We start from the raw sequence: 6,796 nt of genomic DNA on the forward strand, positions 1-6,796 counted from the left end.
GTGGGCACCTACAAAATAGGTAAAGCACAGCTCATCATTTATCGTCTCACAAGAAAATGATCACCCACATCTATTCCTACTCAGGAACTCTGGCTCTGGCAAGGCAAGTGAGATGGGACAACGATCTGTAAAACACAGTGTGAGAGCTGGTGGTGAAACTGGCCAAATTAAACCATCATGATTATTAAATACAGAGAAAAGGCAATAGAAGGAAGACAAGAATAGTACCGTGCACCGTTTATCGAGCGTGTGGCAGATGTCAGGGCTTCTGCAAGTGGCTTTATGTCCCTCATGGTAAATCGTCCCTGACATCTTGGAAAGTAAGTGTTCTTATTCCCATCTTTTCACACAGAGGAAACCATGGAGATTTACAGACATCAGATAGTTTGGCCAAGGGCCCACATATAACAAGTAGCAGAGCCTGCAATTAAATTAAATCCAGCTTCACCTCTGATGCCTAGAAAGAAGCTGTAACTATGTAATTGTCATGGGATGCAGAAGAATTGAGGGGGAAGAGGTGGGCTTTCATATACTTTACAGGTATCTCAACATCTCCAGTGATGGGGAGTGTGTGTGTCCATCCGTCTGTTTGTAAAACGCTGACTCACATGCTCCTTTCTTCTCCTTTGTTCATTTCCTAAATCACAGCAAATCTTTAGCCATCTTTGGGATGTTCCACAAAACAGTGTGACTGAGTCCACTGGCCTTGCTGTGTCACTGCTGGTACCCAACATTGTATATGTGACAGGGATTATCACTACCCTTCTGTGTCACTATTCCAGAGTCTCTGGTAGCCCTAACTCTCCAAAAGCAATGGAAATAGCCATGTTTGAGGCCCTTGCGTCCATATCTGATTTTTTAACTCTAGTGAGAATTTACCATTGGAGAATGAACAATCTCACAGCTAAACCACCTGTCCACTCAACACACTGCACTCCTTGCTATCTCTAGGACTTGGTCCATGCTGTTTTCTCTACTTTAATGTCTTTCCCTTCTATTTCTGGTGCATTTGTATCGGTGGTGTTCATTCTTCATGGCCCAGGTGGAATGTCACAGTTTCTAGAAAGCTTTCTCTAAAACTTCCAGACAAAATTAATCTCTTTTCTGTGTTTCTATTCATATTTTACACTTTACTGTGGACGTTTAGCATTTATTTGAATAGAATCAGTTGTGTTCATCGCCCCCTATTGTACCTCATTCCTCTACTCCCTGCATCTAATACAGGGCTTGGAATATAACAGCAGTTCAAGACCCATTCACTGGGTTGTGTTGACAAATGAGCTCCTCTTTGCAAATTTTTAGAAATTGGAAAGATGGCGTGTCAAGGATCATCCTGGAAACACCTGGATACAATCCCTTGGGAAGTAAATGCTAAATTATATTTAACTTTCAACTTCTGTGTAAGGATTTTCTGGAGATAAAATTCATTCTGAAAAGACTGAAGAAAGAAACAGAAGACTGAGCTGGGTGGGGGCAGGAGCTGAGGGAAAGCAGTGAGGCAAAGATGGACGCCCCATGGAAGCATGTTTGCTTGGGACCATGGTTCCTATTTGTAGCCTTGACTCCGCTCCACAAAAAGAGATACCACTCTTAAAAACAATCCTCTGGGGCGCCTGGGTGGCTCAGTTGGTTAAGCGACTGCCTTCGGCTCAGGTCATGATCCTGGAGTCCCGGGATCAAGTTCCGCATCTGGCTCCCTGCTCAGCGAGGGGTCTGCTTCTTCCTCTGACCCTCTTCCCTCTCGTGCTCTCTATCTCTCATTCTCTCTCTCTCTCAAATAAATAAATAAAATCTTTTTTTAAAAAAAAGAATCCTCTGATGCAAGAAGTATGATCCCTCTTTGATAACAAAGAACTGAGTCTCAGAAAATTGCTCAAAGGTCACATTGAAAATCATATAATTGGTTGGAGGCTTGGATGAAACTAGGACCTAGGTAGAGTTTTTTAGGGTTTGGCTTTGTTTTGTTTTGTTTTGTTTTGTTTTATTCCACTCTCTGCTCTTTGCCTTACAGCATATACTGTGTCAGTCAACAACTTTCAGTTGGCACTTGTCCTCAGTTTACTCTTTTCCTTGGTTATCCCTTTTTGTCACTTTTTTCCAATTCCCTGTACTTTTCTCCCTAAAATGCCTGCACAGACCCTTTTAGATTGTCACTGTGAAGAAAGAGCCCTGTAAACAATGCCAGGTGCTCTGCCTCGTCTTAAATCATTAAACCCCAAGTCTGCAGCAGGAAAGTGACTATTGGCAGCAAATTGGTCTTTTCAGATACACCTGTTCATACAGAGAACTGTCACTCCTGGGAGAACCATCCTAAAATATTGACTGTTCTACTTTCAGAGTTCTCCAAGGTACTGCCATTTAATGCACTTGGGGGAAAAAAAGGTGCTGTTTGCTAAGAGTATTTCATGTCTACTGCTCTATAGCTGCCCAAATTTCAAGTCAACAGAAGTATATTGAACATCTAATACAGGTCATGCCCTGTTCTGAACACTGCAGATTCTCCAAGTTAAATGAAACATGGTCCCTGCCATCACCGTGGTCTTAAGAATAGTGAGTTATAATACAATAACCGGGTAGAATACGGTAGGCTGAAGTTATGCATCACAAACTGAGGGAATGGTCCCACAACCAATTTATGGCTTCCTTTGGCCCTTTCACAGCCACTAACCTGTCCAGGCACCCATCTGCCTTTTCCTAGGCAACATTCATTCCTTTCTATTGTTCACAACAGTTCATACCTTCACCACCCCTCAGCGCTCTGCTACCTAACACCTTGATCCTTACGCTTAGCCAAAACTTTGTCATCTCTTAGAGAAAGTTTAAGAAGTCCCTTCATTTTCTGAGCACTGTTGCCCCATCTATTGTAGCAGCACAGGCTTATCTGCACCCACTTCCCTCTTTGGGCCTTGCTTTTCCATTTCCATGAAAATGATGTTTCTACTCCCACTGGCACCCCATATCATCTTGCTTCTCCAAGACCTCACAACACCAAATAGCCTCTACCTGTGCTGTCTGGCCAATATTTTCCACCATCCCTGTCCGGACAGATATACAAGTCTCTCTCATTTTCCTGGTGTCCACGTCCAAAACCTAGTAGTCATCCTTGACTCTTCTCCCTTCCTGCGCATCTTATCAGTCACTATATGTAGAGATTCAAACTCCTAAGGGCCTCTTTCATCCACCCCGGTCTGTGCTCATGCCACTGCCTCAGTTTGAGCCAGAATCCTTTCTTACACTGGTCATTCCAGTAGCTTCCTGACTAGTTCTCTCTTGTTCTATTCTATGTTCTCTCCAATCTAATGGACTCCATGCTTCCAGAGAGCCTTCTAATATCTGCAACTAACCATGCTCCTACTCTGCTTAGTATCTTTTCATGGCTCCCTCTTGCCTGTGGAGTAAAATTAGACTCACTTACATAATGCACAATGCTTTCCCGGATCTGCCACCTACCTACCTGGCCAGTCATTCTGCCTCTCCCACTGGCACTCTAGCCTTCTTAACTTAATTCCTCCCATGTCTTTATCCTCCTGTTCATGTTCCCCCTCTGCCTAAAACACATCGCCCCTTCCATAGCCTAGCCTTGACAAGTCCTTTTCCTTCACTGATCCTTCAGGAAGATTCCCCAGACTTCCGCTGGGTCCCTCCCATGTCCACACACACACACACACACACACACACACACACACACACACACTGACGGTGTGGCCAGTAATGTCAAATGTTTAGAGAAACCAAAAAAGGAGAGTCATTTTACCTGTTAAAATATTGTTGGTTTTAGGGATTTTATCTAAGCTGATTTATCTAAACAGCCCATGTATTATTTGGGGCTCTGCTTCTTTGAAAATCGAGTGCTAAATTATTACAGCCTCACTCATGTACCTTTTTTGATATGAAACTCCCATTTTTATAGAACCTAATTTTCATGTCAGGATGAATTGCTTCAGAAACTCCAGTTGCAAAGCCTAGCAGATGCAGATGGCTCTGGGAAAAGAACAGTCAGAGGCAGTTAATCATGAGTGCCTGCTTTTCAGTAAGCAAAGCCAGATGCTACCGTTGTAGGTCAGTGACAGGTAAACTGCAAATAAAATAAATTATCACATAGGCCACATCACGTGTCAAAGCTTTTATTGAGGTTGAGGTTCTTCATTCTTTAGGAGAAAACATGTGCTTGTTTTCCATCAGGAATGAATGAAGACATCCCTCCGCCAACTGGATCATAAAAAAGATCACCCAGTTATATACAATCAGTCCAGTGGTAGCCCCCGTCCTGTGGACAGGTTCTGACTGTTACAGAGATGAGCCAATGATGGCGCCCTGTGTGGCTTGTGGCCTTGAGAATCCTTTTGCCTGGGTTTAAGCCCTGGCTTGGCCACTTAGTGGCTGCATGGCTTGAGTGTGTTCCTTGACCCCTCAGTGCTCCAGTCTGCTCCTCTACAAGAGAGGATTAATAAAGATAATAAAATTTACCTCACGGAACTGCTACAAAGATTAAATAACATATACAAAATTCCCGACACTCGTTCACCCCCAGTAAGTGGCATTAACAGTTATCTTGGTGTTAAATAACAAAGTCTAACAGAATCCATTGAAAGGGAAATGCTCTTCTTCCATGAGTTTTGCTCACATTTCACTCCCTCTCCTAAACTTTACCTTTAACCATTGCTCTTTTGATAGCACGGTGCAGCTGTGTTTGGGACCATGGCTGAAAAAAGGTTTGGACTGATGCAGACAATTTTACCATCAAGATCTTAATTACAATATTTTTGCAATGATTTCAATTTCAAGAGGGAAATCTCAAGTCCCTGACTCTGTATTTCAGGAAAAGATCCCTGCCCAAGATTCAGTTTGCTCCCTCAGTCTTCCTCTTACAAGGTGGCTGGTCAAGACCACACTGATGGGGACGCCTGGGTGGCTCAGTCGTTAAGCGTCGGCCTTCAGCCCTGGAATCAAGTCCCACATCGGGCTCCCTGCTCAGCAGGAAGCCTGCTTCTCTGTCTGCCTGTCACTCCCCCTGCTTGTGCTCTCTCTCGCTGACAAATAAATAAATAAAATCTTAAAAAAAAAGAGAGAGCACACTGATGTTTCATGCCATCATACTGGGCACTTAGGTCACAGAGGAATCCCTCTACAAAAATTCATGTTGCCCAGCTTGCAACTAAAGAAAAATGCCCAATACTTGCCAGATATAGAGGTCAGCAGAACTTACCCCGGTGCTTTCTTTAAAACTTCACTGTGGCCCTCAAGTATCTAAAGCAAAATTTTAAGTTCATCAAAACTGCAGAAGATATTCCAAAGTAATGGTTTTAAAAACTACTCTGGTATTTATTTTGATCTGATCACTTCAAAAAAGGAAGGGAGGGAGGGAGGAAGGGAAGGAAGGAAGGAAGGAAGGAAGGAAGGAAGGAAATGGAGAGAGAGAGGGTGGGAGGAAAACAGGACAGAAGAAGGAGGAGAAGATTATTTCAACTTTTTGTTTTATAAAATCTCACTTTTGGGCGCCTGGGTGGCTCAGTCGTTAAGCGTCTGCCTTCTGCTCAGGTCATGATCCCGGGGTCCTGAGATCGAGTCCCATGTCAGGGGTCTGCTTCTCCCTCTCCCTCTGCTGTTCCTTCTGCTTCTGCTCTCTCACTTTCAAATAAATAAAATCCTAAAAAAAATAAAATCTCACTTTTTTCTTATTTACATATCAATGCAAAAATCTATCACTAATTAAAATATATGGACAAGGGGCGCCTGGGTGGCGCAGTTGGTTAAGTGACTGCCTTCAGCTCAGGCCATGATCCTGGAGTCCTGTATCGGGCTCCCTGCTCAGCAGGGAGACTGCTTCTCCCTCTGAACTTCCCCCCTCTCATGCTCTCTCTCTTTCTCCTTCTCTCTCTCTCTCTCAAATAAATAAATAAAATCTTTAAAAAAAATAAAATGAGTTATATGGACAGATATAGTCTGAGCTATGGATGAAGAAACATATAGATATATACTGTTTACACACACACACAAATACAGTACTTAAGATAGGACAAAATCGGAGGAAACATTTTCTAGTTTCTTTTTGCAAAGATCTGAATGGCTTTCAAGCACGTACAATCCATTGTGTTACACTGTGTTTTGTATCTCCTGCTCTTTCATTTTTCTCAAATTTGTTTCATGATATTTCCCTGAGAAAGAGTAGCCTATGAGTTCAGGAATTAAAGGAAAATTGTCAAAAGGGTGAGCAATGTCTTGTGTAGGAACCAGGGACTGGGTTCAATGCCTCCCAACCGATGTTAATGTAAGGGATCCTGCTGTTCTCCCTGCTTCACAGATACAAACGAAGAGACAGTTAGGCAGAGGCACTTTCCCCTTCACAGAACTGCCTCACCTTCCTAGAGTCTTCAGTTCTATCCTGTAGATCTAATTCTCTGTCTCTCACATGCAAGAGTGTATACACACACACACACACACACACACACACTTTGATTCTAGGCTTAGATTTCCTCATTCATCCAACAAATATATATTGAACACCTACTCTGCTTCAGTCTCCATTCCAGACATGAGGGATACAAGAAGCCTATAGGAAGCTTACACTTTGTGTGGGTAACAGATATTAAAGAAATGTATCAAACAAAAAATCATTGATTACAGTCATAATGAATGCTAGAGTAGAATGTAGAGTATGAAACGACAGCTCCTAACATGGGGATCTGACCCAAAATGGAAAAAAAAGCATACTAAAAATATCATTTTTATTAAGAACATATTGCACTGGTCCACTCGCTTCTTGGCGGTGTGAACTAGCCCCCCCCCCCTCAACCCC

This window comes from Callorhinus ursinus, unplaced genomic scaffold (genome assembly GCF_003265705.2).
Source record: "Callorhinus ursinus isolate GAN/ISIS: 27379988/994484 unplaced genomic scaffold, GSC_fseal_2.0 scaffold4, whole genome shotgun sequence".
NCBI classification, from domain to species: Eukaryota; Metazoa; Chordata; class Mammalia; order Carnivora; family Otariidae; genus Callorhinus; species Callorhinus ursinus.